Source organism: Peromyscus californicus, unplaced genomic scaffold (assembly GCF_007827085.1).
Source record: "Peromyscus californicus insignis strain IS unplaced genomic scaffold, ASM782708v3 Scaffold_4__1_contigs__length_199733344, whole genome shotgun sequence".
Classification (NCBI taxonomy): Eukaryota; Metazoa; Chordata; class Mammalia; order Rodentia; family Cricetidae; genus Peromyscus; species Peromyscus californicus.
Genome location: NW_026294562.1, coordinates 163,828,970 through 163,835,796, shown reverse-complemented (window position 1 = coordinate 163,835,796; position 6,827 = coordinate 163,828,970). Strand labels below are relative to the sequence as shown.

Genomic DNA, 6,827 nt, shown 5'->3' with positions numbered 1-6,827 from the left:
CCCCATATTACGTGGTCAAAATACATCTCCAAGTGCGGTGTCATGTTCTCTACGGAACCTTAATATACACCGTAAGAGCAGAAGCCCAATGTCTCCAATGAAACAGTGTGAGTGTTCTCTGTGACCCTGCTCAGTGCTCAGCTTGTTCTAACAGCTGTAATAATTCCACCACTGTCTTAAAACTTTTAATGACTGCTGTGAGCCCTGGAGCCACTTGAGTGGCAAAGCCCCTCCCCCGAGGACCTCTAACTGCCAGGTTCCACCCACAGAACAATTAACTGCCCTAACTGCTGGACTCTGTCCCACCCTGCATAGCAAAAAGCCCAATCTCTGGTCATGAAATCCCACCAATCTCCACTCGCAAAGCTCCACCCTGAAAAATTTCACCCCCTTCCCAAGAAGCTCTATATAAGCCCTCTATCCTGTTTAGTATGCTGTGGTTTCTTGCTCCAGCAGAGACAGCCACACTCCTGTTTTTTGTTTTTTGTTTTCCCTCCCAATAAATCTCTCGTGGGAGGTTTGTTGTGCAGTGTGACTTTGTGGTATATTTGGCTGCCAGGATCCCTTTCCACGCGAGCTGCAATGCTTACAATTTGGTGCTGTGACTCAGATAGACTCTCCTAGTGCCTGTGTTTCCCCTCATGGTCTAAGCTGCACTGGGACCCTGTCTCTCCTCTCCAGTCCACCCGCAACAGACTCAACTTCTGCCTCACTGACTGCTCTGCACCCCATCCACCAGCGTCAATTAGGTAAGCTTTCCCTTTGGTCAGTGTAATCGTTTCCCTGAGTCTGAGGAAGTGACCTTTGAGTGTCCGGCACCCCTCTAGTACTCTTGGAAGCGGAGGTACCCCCAGCCACCGTCTTTAAGGCTACGGCTGGCCCTCTTCACCTGACCACACTCCCCCAGCCTTGGAATTGCAATCAGACAGTTTTCTTAGGCCCAATTGGGTCACAGCATCCCTTCCTGTCTTTTCTCCCTCTCTTCCCCAAAAAAAGAAGTCACAAAAGCCTCCTTTTCCATCCCTTTGCTCTGGATGAGACCCTCCCTCCTAGAGCGTGCTTTTCTCTTGCCTTCTTGCTTCTACGGAAGCCCTGGTACCAGGCACCCAAGTCTCCCCAACCAGCTTAGCCTTGCTAAACTTGCTACACTTGACCACCCTTGAGTTGGGTGACAACCCTCTGAATGGCTTGGTCCTCCTTCTGTCCTCCCTGAGTTCGGGGGATGCCGGAGACTACAGGCTGCAGTGACCTTTTCCCTCACCTCTCCCATCCACGGGACTCAGCACTCATACCCTCCCATTCCTCCTTCAGATGCATCTTAGAAAACCTCCAGCCTCCACCTGACACCTGACCTGAGGAGCCTAAATTTATTCACTTTTGCAATCATATTTGGCTCCAATACCCCTTAGATAATCAATCCAGAGGGCCACCTAACAGTACCTTAGATCCTAATGTTATTTGGGACCTTTACAAATACTGAGTGATCTGGGAAATGGAAAGAGATTTCCCCATTCCCTATTTCTCTGCTCCAAGCCCTGTTTGTTTTTTCTAGTCTCCCCACCCCCACACACTGTGTGAATGTCCTGGTTTTTAAGTCACCATAGATGGATCTGTCAGTTTGTTGCAAAGTGGGAGCTAGGAACCAGACCCAGCAGGAGGGGGAGAAAGCTCAGGAGTAGGTCAGCTACAGCATGCACACACCCTGCACACACTCACACCCTGCACACACTCTTCACTGGCTGGTGCATCTCTCAGCTCCTTCCTCTAGTGTCCTCTGTCTGTGTCCAGGTTCAAAAATTCCTATCTTGAGCCTTCTCTGCTAGCTTACTGGATTCAGTTTTACAGGGATTAAGGTGTCTTTTAGGTATGAGTGGCACTGGACCATTGTTTTATATTGTCCCACTTCATTTAAAAGCTGACTCTGGAGCAGTGGTGGCGCACACCTTTAATCCCAGCAATCCTGAGGCAGAGCCAGGTGGATCTCTGTGAGTTCCAGGCCAGACTGGGCTATAGTGAGTCCTAGGACAGGCGCAAAGCTACATAGAAACCCTGTCTCGAGAAAAAAAGTTGGCTCTGGAGTTAGGGTTTGAATCCCCTCCTCTGCCCCAAGCATGCTTGTGTAAAATATTTCCTCCAAACTCTCTGTCCTCCAGCAGGCGAGCCACCTGCTGTGTGACAGAAAGGAGAGCAAACCAAATGAAAGGACAGACCACTCCCAGTGGGGACTGTTGTGCTCACCCCATACGCTTCTGGTTTTATTCTCTACATCTTTTGATAAGGTATAAATCTTGCCTCAAATATCTGTAAGCATATTGGGTAAGGTTAAAATCTAAACAACCTGTAAACTGGGGTTCAGAGTTAAAATTTATACTTAGGTCATCTTCAAGGAACCATGTGGTATGATGCCATTTTAGGATAAACCAGCTAAGGAGGAAACAACTCCTAGCTATGAAGCCCCAAACCAAATAATTCCTCCACTATTTTCTATCACACTAGTGAACCTTCCCCTTGTCAACCTCAATCAGGAGTCCCTTCTCTTTCTATAGTTTCCCTTTCTTCATCCTGAGCAACAGGCTGCCCACCAGTCAGCACTGAGTATGTGGCATTAAAGCAGAGTACTCCACTATCACATGAGACCTTGCTCTATGAAAACCAACTGTATATCCAATATATTACCCAGTCTTACAACCTCACTTTTCATGATGTTTATATGATTCTCTCCAACAATCTTTCCCAGAGGAGCATAGGATGAGTCTGGGACCAGACTAGGGCCCATGTAGATGAAATCCACAAAACTGAATACACCTACCCAATTAGGGCTAGGACAGACCCCCATGAAGACCCTGAATGGGATTACAATACCCCGGGAGGCCTCCTAGCTAGGAATTAACTTATAACTTGCCTGGAGGTCAGTATCCACAAGGCTGCCCTTAAGGTGGTAAATTACAAAAAAGTTCAAGGGATCATCCAAGAAAAGCACAAAAACGCATCTCAATTCCTAGACCACCTTACCGCCCTCTTGCAATATACCATTCTGCATCCAGATACCACAGGTGGGGAGAAATTCCTTATGAACTCCTTCTTCCAGAATTTCCCTAATATTAGGGCCAAACTCAAATGTCTAGGGAGAGGATCCCTGACTCCACAGGCAGAAGTCTTAACTGTGGCCTTCAAGGTGTACCATGGGAGAGAATAAAAAGTCCCAAAACAAAAACACCTGATGATGGCTGAGGCCTCTCAGCTAGCCAAAGCAAAAGCCCAGGTCTCCTAAAGCCCAAGAACCTTGGTGTCCTTGTTTCAAATACGGTCAGGAGGGTCAAGGGGCCTGATCCTGGGCCTGTCCAAACCCTCGTAAACCACCCAGACCGTGTCCAAGGTGCCATTAAGAAGGGCATTGGGGTGTGGATTTGCCCTATGTCCCTTGCAGCATGGGGACCTCAAGCCCAGATCGCCCTTCATCTGGTCTGGCCATGAACACTGAGGAAGACTGGGTTCCCTTGGCCTGACTACCACCATCTCTGACAGGGAGCCTCAGGTAGTTATCACAGTATCAGGGTGATCCATATCCTTCCTTCTGGACACTAGGCCCATGTCTTTGGTCCTGAAGAAGTTCTGGGAACCCATCTCCTGCTCATTCTTCTATTTTTGGAGTAAGGAGAGGGCCTTTCCAGGCTCATCAAACTTCCTTAGCCCATCTGGGCCTCTGCAACTTTGTCCCCACTGTCTCTCTGCTCCCACTTGGAGCTTATAGAAACTCCCTCCAGCGGAGTTCACTTTGGGACCCTTCCCCTCTTCCTCCTCAACCTCAATTTTATTAAAGACTCTCTTTGGCCTTCGTACAATTCAGAGGGCCAAAATTGGCATCCTCGAGTTTCAGTAATGACTTCTGCCAGTGCACAAACACAATATCCAAAATTCTCTTATATCTATACATGCTCTCTTCTCTATTTCTTCTTACCTGCACCCATCTGCTTAGCTCTTACGTATGAATGTTTATCGTCCAAGTGACTCTCCGCTCTAATCAACAGCCCACCCTAATGGGGTCAGGAAATTATCCCAGGCTGTCATGGCTGATTCAGTCCCCTAGAACTCCCTTCTCCATCTCTCCTTCAGTGCACCTTATCACCTGGGCATGTTTTCTCTATTCCTGTACAATTCCTCTCCTGAAGACAGAAATCATAAACACAGGGTTTGTGATAGAATTTAAAAAACAATGCTTGTTTCATAGGGTATTAAAGCTGCACCTTCGTGTATACGTACTGGAACCTGAAAGTGTTATAAAAGTGTAAGAATGTGAAATCTTAGGAAGCACTGAGGACAACTTAAGTTCTGAGGGTCTAAGAAAGTGTTGCCTGAGGATGTGAAAGCTTAAGTAAGTTTCAAGGTGTAAGAAAGTGTTGTGTAATGAAAGTTCTGAAGGAATAAGAAAGTGTTTTACTAATGGAATTCAGGTGTTTCTGGTACATGGACTGCTCTCACCCAATGTGAGGTTGAACTGTTGACCTTGTGTACATCCCACTTCACAAATGAGTCTGTCAGATATGCTAAGCCTATAGGCTGAAGATGATGCCCCAACACTGCGGAGAAACCTCAGGTGACTGTCCAGGCAGCTGGCTGTTTCTGTCAACTCACAATTTTTTTGGAAGTTGCTTGCATGCACTTTCGGTTTGTATTTTTGTTAGCTAATATTATTTCCTTCTTGGGGCTCTGAGGGAGTTGAAGATTAGGTAGTTCTAGTTGAAGGTTAGTTAGTTATAGTTAAAGATTAATTAGGATAGAAAGTGATTAGATACATTTTGGACTTAACAAAGTAGGATAGATAATGAAATTATTTTCTCTGAATTTGTCAAATACAAATGGACTAGACATTGTTTGGACATTTATTACTTGTATATATTGTATATAGTCATTGTACTTTTTTTTTTTTTTTTTTTTTTTTTTGGTTTTTCGAGACAGGGTTTCTCTGTGTAGCTTTGCGCCTTTCCTGGAACTCGCTTTGGAGACCAGGCTGGCCTCGAACTCACAGAGATCCGCCTGGCTCTGCCTCCCGAGTGCTGGGATTAAAGGCGTGCGCCACCACTGCCCGGCTGTCATTGTACTTTTGTATAGAGTTTTTCTTTTGTTAGTTATAACCTTTTCCCTTTTTTTTCCTTTTTATTAAAATAGAAAAGGGGAAAAAAAAGAAAGTGTTTTAAAGTGTCATGTAAATGCAAGTTCTGGAGGTATAAGAAAGTGATTTAAGGTATGTACATGAAAGTCCTGAAGGTATGAGAAAGTGATTTAGGGTGATAGAAATATTTCAGATTTCTTTCCCCTCTATGCTATTGTTAAACCTATACTTATGGTTCAACAAGAGCACTTGCACAGTGGGGTCTGGAGACCGCTCACCAACGGGGTACCAAAAGGAGATACTTATCCCTGTGACACCTAAACCAACTTTTAAAACACCTGTCCCCTATTCCTTCTTTCTCTATGATCAAACTAGAGATCACCATCCACATTGGCCAGATGTAGACTGCCCTTAGCAGTCCTTTAAAAGATAAGATCCAACAACTTCAGACAGACCTTCAAAAACCTAAAAGACAGATTGATGCCTCTGGCCAGTAGATCATTGATAGTCTGATAGGAAACTGGATGCTACCCTACTCAAACCCTCTTTCCTTCTTTTCTTTTCTTTAAGTTTGTAATTTTATATTTATGTACAGAAAACTTAGCAGTGTACATTTAACCCAATTTAGTGGCGAGTTCTTTGGCCTTTGCCTTTTCCAGCTTGGCAATCCGAGCCACAGATTTAGGACCCAGGACGTTGCCTCCCCAGGGGCGATGGATCTCATCATACCTGTCGTTGTAATTGGTCCTAACAGCTTTCCACCAGCTTAGCCAGAGCACCCTTGTCTTCCGAGTTAACCTGTGTGAAGGCAACAGTGGTGCATGTCCTCCTGTGGACCAGCCGCCCCAGCCTGACCTTTCCCTTAATGATGCAGTAAGGGACCCCCATCTTTCGACACAGGGCAGGCAGGAAGACCACCAGCTCAATGGGGTCTACATCGTGGGCAATCGCCACCAGCTGAGCCTTCTTGTTCTCCACCAAGGTGGTGACTGTATTGACCCCCACTGGGAGGACAGGTGGTCTTTTAGCTGGGACATCCCCTTTGCCAGCGGCTTTCTTTTCAGCACGGGCCACCAGCCTTTGCTTCTTCTCCTGCTTTGTCTCTGGCGTGTACTTGTGAACAGGCTTAAGCAGCTGGGTAGCTGTTTGCCCGGCCAGGGCTCTTGCAAACTGGTTAATGACAGGAGGTGCTTTGAGCCCCTTGTAGAGGATGGCTCTTTGCCGCTGCAGCCTAATGTAGCGGAGCCATTTGACCAAGCATGTGAGGTCTCTTTTGGGCTGGATGTCCTGCCCAATGCCGAAGTTCTTAGGCCTTTTCTCAAACAAAGGATTCACCACCTTTTTGGCCTTCTTTTTCTTCACGACGGCGGGGGACGGGGCCACCTTCTTCCCCTGGACTTTTTTCCCTTGGGCATCTTGCTCAGCTGGAGGAGAGAGCTCCTTCTTTTCTTTATCCCACTTGTTGTACCCTGCCTTGGAAATTTCTTCTCTAGATTTCTTCAACAACGGCTCCAAGAGGTTTCTAACCAGACTTTTAACCAGTTACTATTACAGGATTACCAGCCTCTAGCTATAGAGCCAGAGACCTGCAGCACCCAGTTACATCCTGATGATGAAGATCAAGATTGCCCAAAGAACCTCCATGCCCTGATTTAGCAGGAAGTGATCTAATGATAACATAGCCTCCCTTCCTGTGACCATGGCCCTCCCTGAAGAC

General features: G+C 46.4%; 1 pseudogene; it reads right to left on the bottom strand.

Moving 5' to 3' along the window:
• Nucleotides 1-5,695: 5,695 nt before the first annotated feature.
• LOC128124034 (60S ribosomal protein L7a-like) lies at nucleotides 5,696-6,754 on the bottom strand (annotated as a pseudogene).
• Nucleotides 6,755-6,827: the final 73 nt, after the last annotated feature.